The sequence below is a fragment of the Pygocentrus nattereri genome, chromosome 18 (assembly GCF_015220715.1).
Source record: "Pygocentrus nattereri isolate fPygNat1 chromosome 18, fPygNat1.pri, whole genome shotgun sequence".
NCBI classification, from domain to species: domain Eukaryota; kingdom Metazoa; phylum Chordata; class Actinopteri; order Characiformes; family Serrasalmidae; genus Pygocentrus; species Pygocentrus nattereri.
The window spans coordinates 4,006,104-4,022,010 of record NC_051228.1 but is presented as its reverse complement, the minus strand read 5'-3'; the positions used below and the strand labels follow the sequence as shown (position 1 = coordinate 4,022,010).

Sequence of the window (15,907 nt, the reverse complement as noted above, 5' to 3'; positions counted from 1 at the left end):
GCGATGAAGCAGTGATAGATTTGCATATATCACAGATTTTATGGCCAATTGCAATTTAGGACCAGAACTGTCTATTTTTATAGTGACAATTTGAAAATTACAGCACAGCTCTTTTCAAACTTCTGGCGAGCGACGCTATAACGTCTCAGCTCATTTCTCACATGTGCCAATAGATATTTTGATTTGTCCATGTACAGCTGATAAGTGAGGACACCATTTACTTAAATCCGCCCACTGCCACCATCACCACACACTGACCACATCACTTGTGTCTGACCACATCACATCAGTAAAAAAGAAAACAAGTCTAAGAACAAATCAGATCAAAGCAAAACAAATCCAGGTTTATTGATATTAGCTGTCCAAAGAGCACAAGCAAAACTGTACGAGGCTGTATTTCCCATGTCCCAGATTTATATTCCAGTAGACCTCCAAAACTGGGGAAACAATGTTTTCTTAGAGAAGTGAACCATATTGATGGCATATCTTGTATCTTTCCAAGATTTTTCAGGCAGCACTTACCACCCACCCACAAAGGGAACCTTAAAGTAAAACAATTTGAGAGATGCTGCCTTGAAAATATGTCTTCAACTTTTAGACTTTATATAGGCCAATGTCATGCTAGCCTTGTGGACCTCGGTGGACATCATTGCCAACAACATGAGTGATTCTAAAGTGTTTAAAGTATTTCTAAGAAAAGTAAGCAGGAAGAAAAAAGTGAAAGAAGGCCAAAGTCTTTTAAAGCAGTGGGCTCCAACCCTGGTACCTTTCTGCAGAGCCCAGTTCCAACAATATTCCAAACCTCTCCCAAGTCTCTGATTGGCTGGATCATTCATTACAGTTAAGTAGAGGATGGGGAAACTTATTGGATACATGTTGGAACTAGGAAAGTAACTCTCCAGGACCAGGGTTGGAGACCACTGCTTTAAAGCTATGAGGCCTCCAAAATCTGACTGCAATGCTTGTACCTGAATCAAGAAGCATACTTTAGAAACTATGACATCCGAAATTGACAAAACAGTGGGTCCTGCTGAGTTTCAGGCAAATATTTCAAGCTCTAGGGAGGTATGACGCACAAACATGGGGACGCAAACAGGACCAAGGGATTAGACGTATCAGCACTTGAAGGCTTTTGAACAGCTTTCCACAGCGGCACAAGCCACCCATTTCAACTGTGGTTGACCCGACCAGAGCGATCACAGGTGGGATTAAGCCCTACATGGTGGCCAGACCAGGAGAAAGCATGGCCGTACCCCTGCCAGCATCGCAGCGGCGGATCTCTCCCAAAACCGCCGGCAAGGATTCGCTCACATCTGAAAGGGGATTATTAAGGGAACCTGAGAACAAGGTCAAAGACTTAGGGAAGAACACAGAGCAAGTTAAGTTTAACTTCCACTTCATCCCTGAGCCTCAGAGAGGCTTGCGAGATAGCCGAGGCTGAGGCTGGTGAAAGCTCCCCCGCCGGCACGCTAGGCTCTACTTTTGATGTTAATTCCTTGAAAGCTGTTTCTTTAGCTGGGGATTAACGCATGGAGAGCTGGGCTTAGCATGCTCGGGCTAATAAAGATGACACATCTAACACAGGTACTCTCTCATGCAGTGGCTCTGGAGCCATGCCTATAAAGTTCCCCTAATTATGACAAACTGCCTTTTCACAAGAAAAGGCACATTATGGTGCTCTGAAAAGGCACAAGCTGTTTGGGATCTCGGGCTTTATCGCCATGGAGAACCTTCTCAGACACAGCTGCTTCCAAGCGCCGGCTCAATTCTGCCACAAAGTCCATTATTCGGTGGCTGGCCAATGAGACGCTGTACATGGGTCCCTGAGACTGACAGTTATGAAGTGTGTCCATTATGGCCCATAAACGACCATTACAGTTACTGATTAGCTTCTACGGCTGCACTAGCTCCGGGGAACGTGGCGGCTAATGATTGCATGGCAGCTTGCATACAAAAGTGACGCCGCGATTCATCTGCGGAGCCAACATCTCCAAGATTGATTGGTAATTCCCAAGAACAATCACCCCTCTGAATGCTTAAAATAATTCCGCCCCCTTATTCCAGATAGTCTGTACTTGAGGCAGACAAACAAATCAAGGCATTCTCTCCCTCTGTGATCAATTATCATTTTTCTTTAATGGCTTGATCTGACAGATACCAGCAAAGCTCTAATGAACATCCTAATTACCAGTGATCATTATTTTTGTTGGGTCGGTATGGCTAGGTCTCCGCATCGCCTCCATTCAAACACGCCTGCTTGATAATCATCCACGGCCCAGGGGGACGGCACAATGGCCAATTGAAAGTGTATCCTTGAAAACTTTAAGGCCCTTGAAAACTAGACTTTCCCCATTAAAAATAGAATATTTCCTCATGTTGCGCCATTGGCCCATTCAGCAAGATTTCAAAGGACCAGATAATACAAATATTTAATAGACGGTGGCGGATCCTAAGGTACCCTAGAAGGGTTCTTGCAATGCAAGCCGAGCATCCCATTCAGCTGGGCTGAGGATGCAAATGCTGCAATTATGCATGAGGCTGTGATCCTGTCTGCTCCGGCGGAGATGTAAACAGTGGGATCATGCCTTTTAATACAGCTGTCCCACTCAGATGGCATCAGGCTGAGCATGGCAACTGCATCTTGCTCAGCAAATTCAAGAAGAGACGCGCCTCGAGAGGTTCTGTTTTGACCCCAGTGTCTGGGAAAGCCTGTTTGCGCGTGTACACTGTGAGTGGGATTGTTTAATGGGGCGCTCTTCACATTCCCGACATCACTGCAGGCTCAAAATGCATCATGAAACCAAGAAATAAGCGCAAGGATGGATCAAAACAAGAACGAGTCAGTTCAAAGGGCCAACGTGAAGGGAGGCTAAACTGGACTAAATAGCCCCAGGGCCCGAGTCATTAAAATCAGACTTGGGAGAGACTTCAACGCCGCCGTTAATCTTGACATTGCATTTTAGGTATTCTGTAAGATTTTGCTCCCGAATTATATAATTATTATTTTCTAAAATAAAAAAAGCACAAGCCATTGCCTTTCATTGCATCACACGGCACTAATTTCTGAAAACAAAAACAAGAGTGAGTGCGGGGTTACCCGCCGATGTCATCAGACGGACACAGACCAGAGCCGTCAGCGAGAGAGCCGCAAGGCCAGATGTGAAGCTTCTGTTACTGAGACGTGTCATCAGAACCGTAATAGCATTCTTTAGCCTGCCTGCAGTACCTCCCCCCTCCTGTAGGGGCTGGGATAATGGGCTCACTATAACAAACACCACCACAGGTAACACCAGTTCATTACTCTGAACTCCCCAGGCGAGGAGGTGGAGGCACTACATATACAATTCCATATTTTACATTCTCACTGCAGTTTAGTTAAGCCAGCAATCAATACTTACATATATTGGTGTTATTATTCACGGCTACAGAATCCTCGGCCAAAGCTGAGCGACGGTGCATCTGGTCAGCATGAAGAATGGCCTGACCTGTCCCGAGTCGAGACAAAAGCTGTAGAAGACAACAAACTTAGTGTGAATGTCTTTCACCCACAACAGCATATTATATATATATATATATGAATTTCAACAAATATAACAGCTAATAACACAAAACGCTCATTGATTGTGACATAAAAACAGGGCTTTCTCTGCAATTGGGCAGCCATACAGCAATGTTTGTCTTGCTGACAGCTCCAATGCTTCTTTGTATGAAATTGATGGCATGTAAGAGCAATGAATACAATCAGCCAGCGCTTTATTTTGTTATTGTATTGAATATCTATAGATGTTTTCTATACAAACGCACATGTTTTGTCTATTTGAGGTCTATGCGAATACTGGCTATTGTTGAATCTGAATCTGTTATCAGACGATGTCTTTTTTTCTTCTATTTTCTTCTCTTTTCTCATTTTTTAAGGACCCATATTGTGGAAAACTCCCTCACGTATTTGAAATAAAATTGTAAATAACTGATTTTGAATGCATTCATTGCCAACATTGCAAAATGCACTGCGCAGTCCTCCATCCATCGTTAAAGCCCATTCACATTTACGCATATGGTCGTGTGCAAAAGTTTGGGCGCCCCGGTCAAATGCCATGTTTCGTTTGGGGCAATAAAAATGCACACTTCACATTTTATTGCATAAAAAAAAAAAAAAAATATATATATATATATATATATATATATATATATATATATATATATAAAGTAACATGTAAGTAGCATAAAATGTGTCCCATGCAAAAGTTATAGCACATTTTACATTTTTTCTTAAGTATGTTAAACAAGAAATTGTGCATCAAAACCTGCCAAGAAGGCCAAAACCAGTAGTGTTTAAACTTTTGGATTGAACTATATCAACTTACCTACAGCAATCTAGCCCCGCCCACTCGCACCGAAGTTATAAGCAGTGTTTCAGCCCGAGCTGCTTTTTGAAATGAGGCAATCAGAACAGTGGTCATTTACATATCTCAGTTTTAAAGGTGCAGCCTGTTTAACTGTAAAGGATAAAGATAAGTTACTGGCACTGGACCACTTTCGATACATCAACCCACATAAACATCACAAGTGGATGTCAAGAAAAAGTGAAATAAAGTCAGAGAAAAATGTAGGATATGGGAAATGATGCATAACTTTGGAAGGCAAAAGCCAGCAGCCGAATGCTGTGAACCTTGCAGCCCTGCAATGTTTCCCTGCATACAATCATCATATAGAAGAGCTCTCGGGGTCTCAGGCACTCGGCGGTCTGTCAGTCATGGTTTGATGATAATGTGTGTATCTGATTCGGGTTTCATTCGATGTCAGAAGTTTTGATTCTGTTATAGATGCAGCGCTAATAGTCCTCCCACTTCAATTACGCTCAGCCTCACTCGCCCTTTCCCTCCACTTCCTGAGTGGGACAAGACAGCAGTGCCACAGTGCCCCCTTCTGGTCACCCGTGTACTCACACGAACGCACTCATGAGCACATTGATGCAGTGCTTTATTATTTATTTTTTTTCTAACCAGTATAAGTCACAATATACACGCCTCGGGCTCGGGGTGCATCTGCATGCTTCTTTATAGGTAAAGGTAATAAGGGTTCCAAAAACGGTTCTTTGCATGACGCCATGGAAGAACCACTTCCCTAACAACATTTCAGTGTGTACGTCTTTGGGGGAGCATATTTGTAAATGAAAGGTATGAGTGTGAAGAACCTTCACATTATTCAAAGGTTCTAGGAACCTATAAATTAGGGTACACTCTTAAAAATAAAGATATTTGTGAGTGTGAAGAACGTTCACATGATGTAACAGTTCTAGATACCCTTAGATTGGGGTACACTCTTAAAAATAAAGAGATTTGTGAATGTGAAGAACGTTCACAGGATGTAAAGGTTCTAGATACCCTTAAATTGGGGTACACTCTTAAAAATAAATTGATTTGTGAGTGTGAAGAAAGTTCACAGGATGTAAAGGTTCTAGATACCCTTAAATTAGGGTACACTCTTAAAAATAAAGATATTTGTGAGTGTGAAGAACGTTCACATGATGTAACAGTTCTAGATACCCTTAGATTGGGGTACACTCTTAAAAATAAAAAGAGATTTGTGAATGTGAAGAACGTTCACATAATGTAACAGTTCTAGATACCCTTAGATTGGGGTACACTCTTAAAAATAAAGATATTTGTGAGTGTGAAGAAAGTTCACATGATGTAAAGGTTCTAGATACCCTTAAATTGGGGTACACTCTTAAAAATAAATTGATTTGTGAGTGGGAAGAATCTCCACATGATGTGAAGGTTCTAGGAACATTTAAATTAGGGTGCACACTAAAAAATAAAGGGTGTCTTTGTATGATGACATCAACGAACCACTTTTGGTTAGAGAACCGTCATATAATGTAAAGCTTCAAGGAATCCTTAAATTGTTATTAATTATGTACATTATATAAAGGTTCTTGAAACCTTTACACTCAGTTCTCTTTTGCAGATATGGCTCATTGGAAAGCAAAAGTGGTTCTTCTATGGTGCTGATAAAAAAAACCTTTTGTTGCACCTGTTTTAAAAGTGTAGAACCTCCGCATTTTATGAAGGTTCTTGAAACTTTTCAAAGGTCCACCACGCTCACAGTCTTTTTTCCGAACAAGGTTCTTTGGGAAACCAAAAGTGGGTTTTTCTTCTTCTATAGCATCAATTGAAGAGTGCTTCATGGAACCTTTTCAGGTGCATAGAACCTTTACATTATGTGAAGCTTCTTCAAATGTTCTTCACACACAGAACTCTATTGCAGGCATGGTTCCTTAGGAAACCAAAAGTGGTTCTTGCTAAAAAAAAAAAAAGATTTTTTTAAAAAAGTATAGAAACTTCATATTTTGTAAAGGTTCTTCAGAACTTGGTGTTCTCCACACTGATATTTTGATGAACCAAAAGTGGTTGTTCTATGGCATCACTTAAAGAACCCACAGTGGCACTTTGTGCATTATGTGCAGTGGTGGATGAAGAACACAAACCATGTCCTTGAGTTAAAGTCGAGACCCCCAAGGTAAAATATTCCTCCAGTAAAAGTAGAAGTTCCTCCCTTTAGACCTCCACTTGAGTAAAAGTATTAAAGTATTTACCTTCAAATGTACTTAAGTATAAAGTAAAAGTACTAAAAGAGTAATTCTGGCTCTGATCTGGTCCTGTTATCATTTTTATAACCAGACTGGCTTCATGAACTCATTTCAGGTGAAAGTCCTCCAGCGTCTCTCTTGGTAAACCAGTCTTTTAATAGAACGTCATTAATTAGTGACGCTGACGTCTATTAAAATGATCAGAAGCACAAAACACTGAAGGTAAACAGTTTCCATCAGGGAGAACCGAGTGGCTCTGAAATCACTTTTTACACACAAGCAAAGTTTCAGGTTCAGATTTATTTACAACTTAGTTCCAAGTTGAAGTTGAATAAAAACTGGCTTTAAACTCAGGATCACAGATGAGCTCCTTTACTATGTTGATCTGTAGGCGTCTGTTCATAAACATAAACCAGCCCAAACTCATTTACTATAAAATGAAATGGTGTTTGTAGAAATTCAGAAAAAAGCCGCGTCAGTCTCGACTGCATATGTGGACATATTTCTATATTGAGCTCTATTTACACAAAGTTAGGTTAGTTCATCATTTATGTTGAACAGACTCTCCCAAAGTTTTACACTGCTGCGCTGACGTTGAACCGCGTGCTGCACTGGGTCGGTATGACCAACAGGTCAAAACCAGCTCTAAACAAAGTGACCGCTGGGCCCTGATTGGTGCTCTGGCTTTGCGCTTCTTTCGTTTTGACATGTGACGTTTTTATACACACAGAAACTAAAAGGAACGACAGATTTCTCAAAATGTAGGAGGAAAAAGTCGGATATTAGACTCTGAAATGTAGTGGAGTGAAAGGAAAAAGTCGCCCAGTAACGGAGAAACTTCAGTACAGATACACCAAAAATACTAAAGTACAGAAACTAATTACATTTACTTAGTTACTTAATAACTGTCCACCACTGATTATATGAAGGTTCATAATGCCTTTAAAAGGTTCTTTAGGCTCACATTTCTTCATCAAGGTTCTTTTGGGAGCCAAAAGTGGTTCTGCTATGATATCACGTATGGTAAGTATACCATCAGCAGCCTCCACCTCACTATCATGGCCCAGCCTTCCGCCAACTTTGTGGAGTTTCGTAGTCCATTTTAATTGGCTCCACCACTTCTGGCTCACTTTATAGTTTTCTTTACATCATAGTCATCAATAGAACGGGAGCGTTCACCACAGTTCTGGCCTTTTTTAGCAGCCAAGCACGATCTAAAACAAAGGAACCAGCCCCGCGGCTCACACCTTGGACTGAACAGCGTCTAGCCTAACTTTTCCAAGCCTGTGCAAGCAGCACGATGAGGCGGTCTCATGCATGCACAGTGCCTCATTATGCTTCTTTGCATTGACTATTAAAGCGCAGGCTGCGTTACGCATGGAAATGTACATTATGTTTGAAAATGTCAGAGAGCATGGAAAATCAGAAGAGCTTACAGATCCTCATGATAACCTGTTGCGTAAGGCTGGTTATGACTGCGTAATGCAGGATGAATTTAATGGCAAACATTCCAAACGAGAGAGAAACAAACTGCAAAGTTCTGGCTGTTTTCCATTGACAGCAAGAGGATTAAAATAAAGAATAAACAGCGAGAAAACAAGAGGATGAAGAAAAGGAAGGGGAAAAATATGAAAGCAATTATCCAGCTGATCGATAAAAATGAAGGTTTTTTTTTTTTTTCTATTGTTATATTTTTTTATCTCCTAACATTGAAACGTTAGACGTGGACGAAACCACAAAAGAGAAGTGAGTGTGAAAGAAAATGAAGTGAAAAAGCCACGGCCTTGAACACAAAGCCGCACCACGGCACAGGCTCGTATAAGCTGGAAGGCTGAGCACAATCGAAAGCACTCAGTTGCAAGAGGTCAGCGCCACAGTCAACAGATGCCCACAGCGAGTGCGCGACTGTGTTTGTGCCTACCGGCTCGCTTCTGATAATAGACGGCAAAAAGTTGAGTTAACGGCTGGCATCTCGCGCGTGCACAGAATAATCGATGGCTCTGCCACAGCAAAGCGAAGGTGTCTGTAAAAGGAGCTGCGAAGGCAGCGTGGAGCATAGCTGGAAAGCACAGCTCCCTCTCTCACAGTCCCACAATGCCACAGCGCTGGCAAAACAGTGTTAACAAAACATGGCACGCCAGCAGAGTGCCGAGCGCTAACTCAACACGACATGCTAACAAAGCTAACAAAGCATGGCACCATGGCAGGGCATATGGAGGAAACTCAGCACGACACGCGAACACGGCTTCAACTTAGAAGATGAAAGGCCTGGCTGACGTGCCACTGTATGGCATTCAGCTCTTGTTTATTAGCCGATTTTTCAGCGCCTGGGTGGCATATTTGGAGAGAAATGTACAGTCAGTCTCTGAACAAATGCATTGCAGCAGTGTGAGTAGAATCCAAGTCCCCTGATCCAAAATGACCTGGCACCACTTCATAATAACAAGCCCTTTAAACAGCAACTATGACTTGATAACGATAGTTATGACTGTTACTCTTACATTAATCAACGCCATCATAGGAATCATGACCCTTTTGATAGTTGGAGTACAAATCGCAATGACACTTTGCTATACACTCTAAGAAAAAGGGTTCTGTATAGCACCAAAAAAGGGTTCCTCGGCTGGTGTGTTTTGCTTATGGGTGCTGTATAGAACCCCATTGAAAATCTATATTGGGCCATTTAAAAACCACAATCTTCAGCAATCTAAAGAACCGTTTCATGATGCAAGGAACCCTTTAATCAATCGACGGGTTCTGTGAGTGTTCGTGCTTCCACATTTTCTTTACTAAAGAACCCTTGACGAGCCATCTTTTTTTTTTTAAAGTGTGTTAGGCTAACAGCTAACTCTAGCATTAGCTCAGGTCTGCACTTACTTCCAGCCAAGTCCTGACTGACTCGTTCTTGCTGTTGTACAGGTAAAAAAAAAACGCAGAATAAAGCAGGCGAACCCTGCCTCCACAAAACGAGTCATTGTAGAATGAGAACCACGAGCAAAGAACCCAGAATAAACATGTACACATTTCTTACATTTACATTTATGGCATTTGGCTGATGCTCTTATCCAGAGCGACTTACAGTTTGATCAGTTTATACAGGCAGGCGAAGGTGGTGTTAGGAGTCTTGCCCAAGGACTCTTATTGATATAGTGTAGGGTGTTTACCCAGGTGGGGAGTGAACCCCAGTCTACAGCGTAGAAGGCAGAGGTGTTACCCACTACACTAACCAACCACATTTCTTGAATGTGCTACGATAATATGCTGGAAATTTTAGCCCACAGCACAAAATAGCCTGAATCAAGGAAATTTCTGTTTTGGAATGGAATATTGTATAACAATGTCTTATAGCACCACCACCGAGAGAGAGGGAGAGAGGGAGGGAGGGAGAGGGAGAGGGAGAGAGAGAGAAAGAGGGAGAGAGGGAGAGAGGGAGAGAGGGAGAGAGAGCGAGAGAGAGAGCGAGAGAGAGAGCGAGAGAGAGAGAGAGAGAGAGAGAGAGAGAGAAGACAAAGGACTGCTGGTCATGCAGGGACTTCATAGTCTCTTGATAGGTTCAATGCTTAGACAGTTGCACTCATGCTACTTATTTAGTGGACACTCCTCTCCAATTGTGTGCAAGTGGCCATCTAAGCGCTGGCTGTATCATCAGGAGATCACAAGTTCGATCCCTGGTAATGACATAGCCATCTGTGACCAGGAGTCCAAGACAGCACAATCGGCCTTGCTCTTTGGGTCGGTAGGATGACCCCCATCTCCCCCCATCACGCAACACGATGCTAGTTAGGCGCCTGTTACTTGATGTAGCAGATCTGATGGTTGTTTTCCTCAGAGTTTGTTCTGCTGTCCCATGACGTTGCATTAGCGGCAGGCAAAGAAAATGCAGCTTCACAGGACTCGGAGAAAGCTTGCGCTTGCTTTCACCCTCCTAGCACTGGTGGTATCATGTGATTGGGGGAATCCTAAGTAGTGCTTGGAATTGGAAAGAACTAAATTGGAGAGAAAATTAGGGTTAAATATGTACATAAGTGTAGGGTTAGGAGTCTAGCCCAAAATACATTTATTGGTTTAGCAGTGGTGTTACTGTCTGGAGAGGAAAACAAACTTGTGTGTGGGACAGTGAGTTATCCACTATGCTATTAAAGATTTCAGTGACTTTGCAGCTATATTTTTTAACTCGGTCTTATAAACCATTTATAAACCTTCCCCACTGAGATGAAGCCAAAGATGATCTTTAATATAGCTGCTGCAAGAGGAAGGTCATGTGATTGAGTCTCAAGCAAGCCAATTCTCCAGTGAAGTATATTATTAACCTATTGTAGCTGCCAAGTCCCAGGTGTGAACTTGCATAAGTATAAGTAACCTATTAGAGCACGAGTGGGCTGGTGGACCCTCCAGTGTGACTGCCCTGTCTGTACTATCGGCACCAATGGATGGATGGATGGATCGATGGATGGATGGTTCCATGATTAAAGCAGGCACCAAGCTAAACCACCCAGAAGAATAATTTATGTCAGAATGAGTACAGCTCCAGCACCTCTGAAATCTCTGTAACCTCTCCACTGATGTTAATCATGCAATATTTATGGCCCGAGTCAGACATAATCCACAAATCTGTGCATTTAATTTTGGGCCGACGTTTCAAGTCCTGATGGAACTGGGTTCACATGCAGACAGAAGCTGCACGCAGCGCTATATGGGACACTGAGTCCACTTCTTATTATGAACAGCGCCGGGGTCAACTTTGAAACTTTCTCAATTATCTCAAAGAATGGGAGCTGCAAACAGCCATAAAGTTCACTGCTTAATATTTTCTCCCTCTCTCTATCTGTGTCTCTCTCTCTCTCTCTCTCTCTCTCTCTCTCTCTCTCTCTCTCTCTCCCTCCCTCTTTCTCAGAAGATGGTGAATCGCACAAACTCTGAGAGCTCCTTTGTGTTTTAAATTGCCAGTTTAATATTAAACTATTAATTTGCCATAATAATGTACTCCTCAGAAAAGACAGGCTCATCAAGAAATGGGCTGGTTATGATGAATTACTAATGCATTAATAATATCGAAGCATGAATAATTGATGCACATCTGACCTGCCTTGAAAGAGCTGTAGTAGTGCCAGTGGAGAGGAACGTGATTAGTACAGAACTCTCTGGCCCTGGGTATGTGGGTATATATGAGTGTGTGTGTGCAGTGTGAACAGGTGGACATGTTAGTGTATATATATATGTGAATTTGGTGGAAGTGTAAATGTGTGCGTGCAGTGGAGACTGTATGCACAGTAAAACCTCATGCTTAAAATTCATTAACCAGACTGAGGGAAGAAAATTTAAAGAGGTAAATGAAGTCACTCAGAGTGGTTTGGCATGAAATGGTTGACAGTGAGACTTGGCTCTCTTTACAGTGGTGGTGATAGGATCCAGGGGTCACCATGGATACAACACAAATATGGACATTTTGTTTGCTATCCAAAAACACAATGCCCTGCATGTATCTCAAACTCATTCGAGGCCAAAATCTTATCACAGAACTGTATTCATAAACATTTCATGTAATAACTTTCTGTGAAGGAGTTTTAAGAGGCATTGCACTCTTCAGACATCTGGTTCCAATCGCCACCGCTGTGAACTGATTTGCTTTCTCCTGAGCAAAGCATTTCACATAAAACCAGTGCGCTTTATTCATTTTACTGCATTGTTAATCCATTTAAACAGAACTAAACGTTATATTTATTCATGCAAATCCGGGTGCCTATTTTAGGTTAACTGGCGACCGGGCTGGGTATAAAACGAGCATCTCAAAGAGGCTGAGTCTTTCAGAATTAAAGATGAGGAGGGGTTCACCGTTCCATGAAAGGCAAATAGTGTAACACTTAGAGAATAAGATTAAAAAACAGACATGATTCAATAATGGAAGTCACTGCATGGGCTCAGTAACACTTCCAAACACCACTGTCTGTGAACACAGTTTGCCGCTGCATCCACAAATGCAAGTTAAGCCTCTACCATGCAAAGAAGAAGCCAAATATGAACAGGATCCAGAAACACTGCCGCCTTCTCTGGGCCAGAGCTCATTTAAACATGGACTGAGGTGAGGTGGAAAAGTGTCCTGTGGTCTGACATACTGTATAAACATTTGAAATTCTTTTTGGAATATTCTCAGGCGTGTTTCAAACATGAAGAAGCTTGTATTGTTCTTACTGTCTTTATTCCACTACTGTGTAAACAGTTCCTCCAATGTAAATAATTCAGAATTGTTTCAAAAGGAATGAAACTGATTTGAATGTGCTGAAATTTGAGGCTGTGTCCTGCATACTACTGTACTAAACGTAAAAAAAGGTGTTATTAGAAGTACATTCATTAGTATAGTAGAAAAGCAGTGGTGAACTGACTATGAGAGCTAGGCATTTAGTTTGTATCAGAAATAATAAAACCTACCTTTATGATAATGTTTATTTTGCTAGATTATCTACTGGACAGTGCAAAGGGAATGTTTGTCCACATGTACTTTTTTGGTTGTTCTATATTAAACAAACATTTGAAGCTTGTGACCCAGCTTCAAGGACCCAGAAACACTGCCGCCTTCTCTGGGCCGGAGCTCATTTAAACATGCACTGAGGCGAAGTGGAAAAGTGTCCTGTGGTCTGACATACTGTATCAAAATTTGAAATTCTTTTTGGAAATCATGGATGCCGTGTCTGGGCGAAAGAGGTAAGGGACAATCCAGCTTGTTTGTCACACAACTACAGCAGTGTCTCCTCAGTTCCCAAACGCTTACAGGGTGATGTTAAAAGAAGAGGTGATGCAACACAGCGGTGAACGTGCTCCTGTCCCAACTTTTTTGAAACTTAGTCCTGGCATGAAATTCAAAACGGACATATATTTATCACAAAAAGTTTCAACATTTTATTTCTTGTCTTTGTACTTTTTCCTATTAAGTCTAGTGTTTAAATGATTTGAACATCATTGCATTCTGTTTTTATTTACATTATTGCACACACTCTCAGAAAAAAAGGTACGACACTGTCACTTGGGTGGTCCCCTCAGGGGTACATCTCAGTACCTTTACTATACAGTACCTATAACTGAACCATAATCTATTGAAATTATATTCTCTTAGCTGTACTGACTCCACACACCCCGCCTCACTTCCAGGCTTTTATTCTACTGTTCTGTTTTAAAACATTTGTTTATGAAAAGGTAAAAATATCTATTTTTCCACTAGGAAAAACTCATGTAAGGTACACAATCGGACCTTAAAACCACTGCTGTACCTTTGAGGGTACACTTACATTGTTTGCACCTTGATGAACAAATCATCTACCTGCATGGTACCTTTATTTCTAACAGTGCAGCATCCCAACTTTTTTGGAAATGTTATACATGTTAATGTACCAGCCAGCAGTAATGTACAAGAAAAATATCAGATATCGGCATTAGCTCATAACTAAATAAAATAAATACGTTTTTGGATTTCATTTGTTACATAACACATAAATGTAACATCAATGCCTTATCAGAAATCACTATTACTGAAAAAGAGTAGCTGAAAGAGCAGAAACAACCATATTTTAGGCTCAGCCTTAAAGCAGCCAGGCTGCAGATACTGAGCGTTGTCATATTTTGGATATTCTATTGAATATTATCTTGAATATTTTGATTATTCTATAAGAATAAGACAAGCGGTTTCATTTTCAATGACTGTTTTTTGTTTTTCTTGCTATTATTATTTTTCTTAACGTCACTAGTTTTTGTACTAATATATTCGATATGCATAAATATGAATACATCGTAAACTTTTTTTTTTTTTCTTTTTCAAATGAAACCTACTTGAATCACTATAATGTAGTGAAAAGGAATGTGTGTGTGTGTGTGTGTGTGTGGGGAGTGGAGACTCTGCACAGTTTCAAGGTCACAGTTCGGCTGAATGCATTGATTTGGATTTTTTTTTCCGCCCTTGCCCGTAGAAGACGCTCGCCTGTGAGCTGGGAGACGGAGGAATGTTAGAGTGGAGCTGAGCAGCGTGTGCATGTTATCGTCTGTGTGACTGCACCCCATCATCATAAGAGCCATACATAAGTGATCCAGTACATGCTCACTCACTCACTCAGCCCTAAAGCCTGGCCCATTTAGCCCCTTTAGGTCAACGGTGGAGAGCAGCCTATTATCAGCACACTCTTCAGTGTATAACTATACCTGCAGCACCTACCAGCTCGATGCAGCGCATCTCTCAACTGGCTTTAAACTATTGTTATTTCAGGCTTTTGTTTAGACATGCGTGACTGAATGTGCGTGTGCTTGCATGAAGGAAGGAGGTGTAAAAATATGTGCATTGATCTGAAGGTAGCACTCATTTCCTACTGTTACAGTTGATTACAGCTATATTCAATAAAGCATGTTTCTATGTATGGCCCAGAATGATATTCTCAGGCTTATTCCAAACATGAAAAAGCTTGTATTGTTCTTACTGTCTTTATTCCATCACTGTGTAAACAGTTCCTCCAGTGTAAATAATTCAGAATCGTTTCAAAAGGAATGAAACTGAATTGAATGTGCTGAAATTTGAGGCTGTGTCCTGCATACTACCGTACTAAACATAAAGGTGCCCTTAGTAGTACATTCATTAGTACAGTAGCAAAGCAGTGGTGAACTGACTAGTTTGTGTGATAAATAATAAAACCTACCTTCAAAAACGTTCATTTTGCTGGCCCACCTATCGGGTTTATAATAGTATGTTAGTGCAAAGTGAATGTTTGTGCACATTAACCCTTTTTTGGCTGTTCTAGATTAAACACAAGCATTTAAAGCTTGTACCAGATTCACTGGTAACAGTCACTTCCTGAAGTGTAATCCAATAGGAGAGCTTGCCTGGCTGTGTCCTCTTAGATGTCACAGTGAAAAAGCATCTGGTAGAAAAAATGAAATGACCAAACTATTTTATTCCCAAACAAACATAACGATGAAATAAGAAAGCAATAAAAGCCACTAAAGGCCATGCTTTACAGTGATTTGATCACAGGTAAGTGTGTTGTTAGGCACAATGCAAACAGAGTAAAGCTCCCTCACTTGATAAAATCACTGTAATGTGTGGCCTCAAATGGTTTATTGCTTTTATAAAATAATGGACAGCATAGAATATGATACACTATTTAATGGGTTTTTGCTATTATGAATGAATTATCAAGATAATTATCTAACCAAGAAACGCAGCTCCTTTGGAAAAGATTTTCCTGGCAAATTGTGCATCTGAACTTATTTTATGGACTTTTATACTTTAAACATCACATCAGAATACAGCGGCAGAAAACCTTCACTATAAAAGCAATT

General features: G+C 41.1%; 1 long non-coding RNA gene across 1 annotated transcript; it reads right to left on the bottom strand.

Moving 5' to 3' along the window:
- Positions 1 to 323: 323 nt before the first annotated feature.
- On the bottom strand, positions 324 to 3,503 carry LOC119265936. Its single transcript, XR_005131766.1, has 2 exons — positions 3,399 to 3,503; positions 324 to 1,313 (listed from the first exon to the last, which is right to left on the bottom strand). It is a non-coding gene; the product is annotated as an uncharacterized LOC119265936 (long non-coding RNA).
- Between the last annotated feature and the right edge of the window lie 12,404 nt (positions 3,504 to 15,907).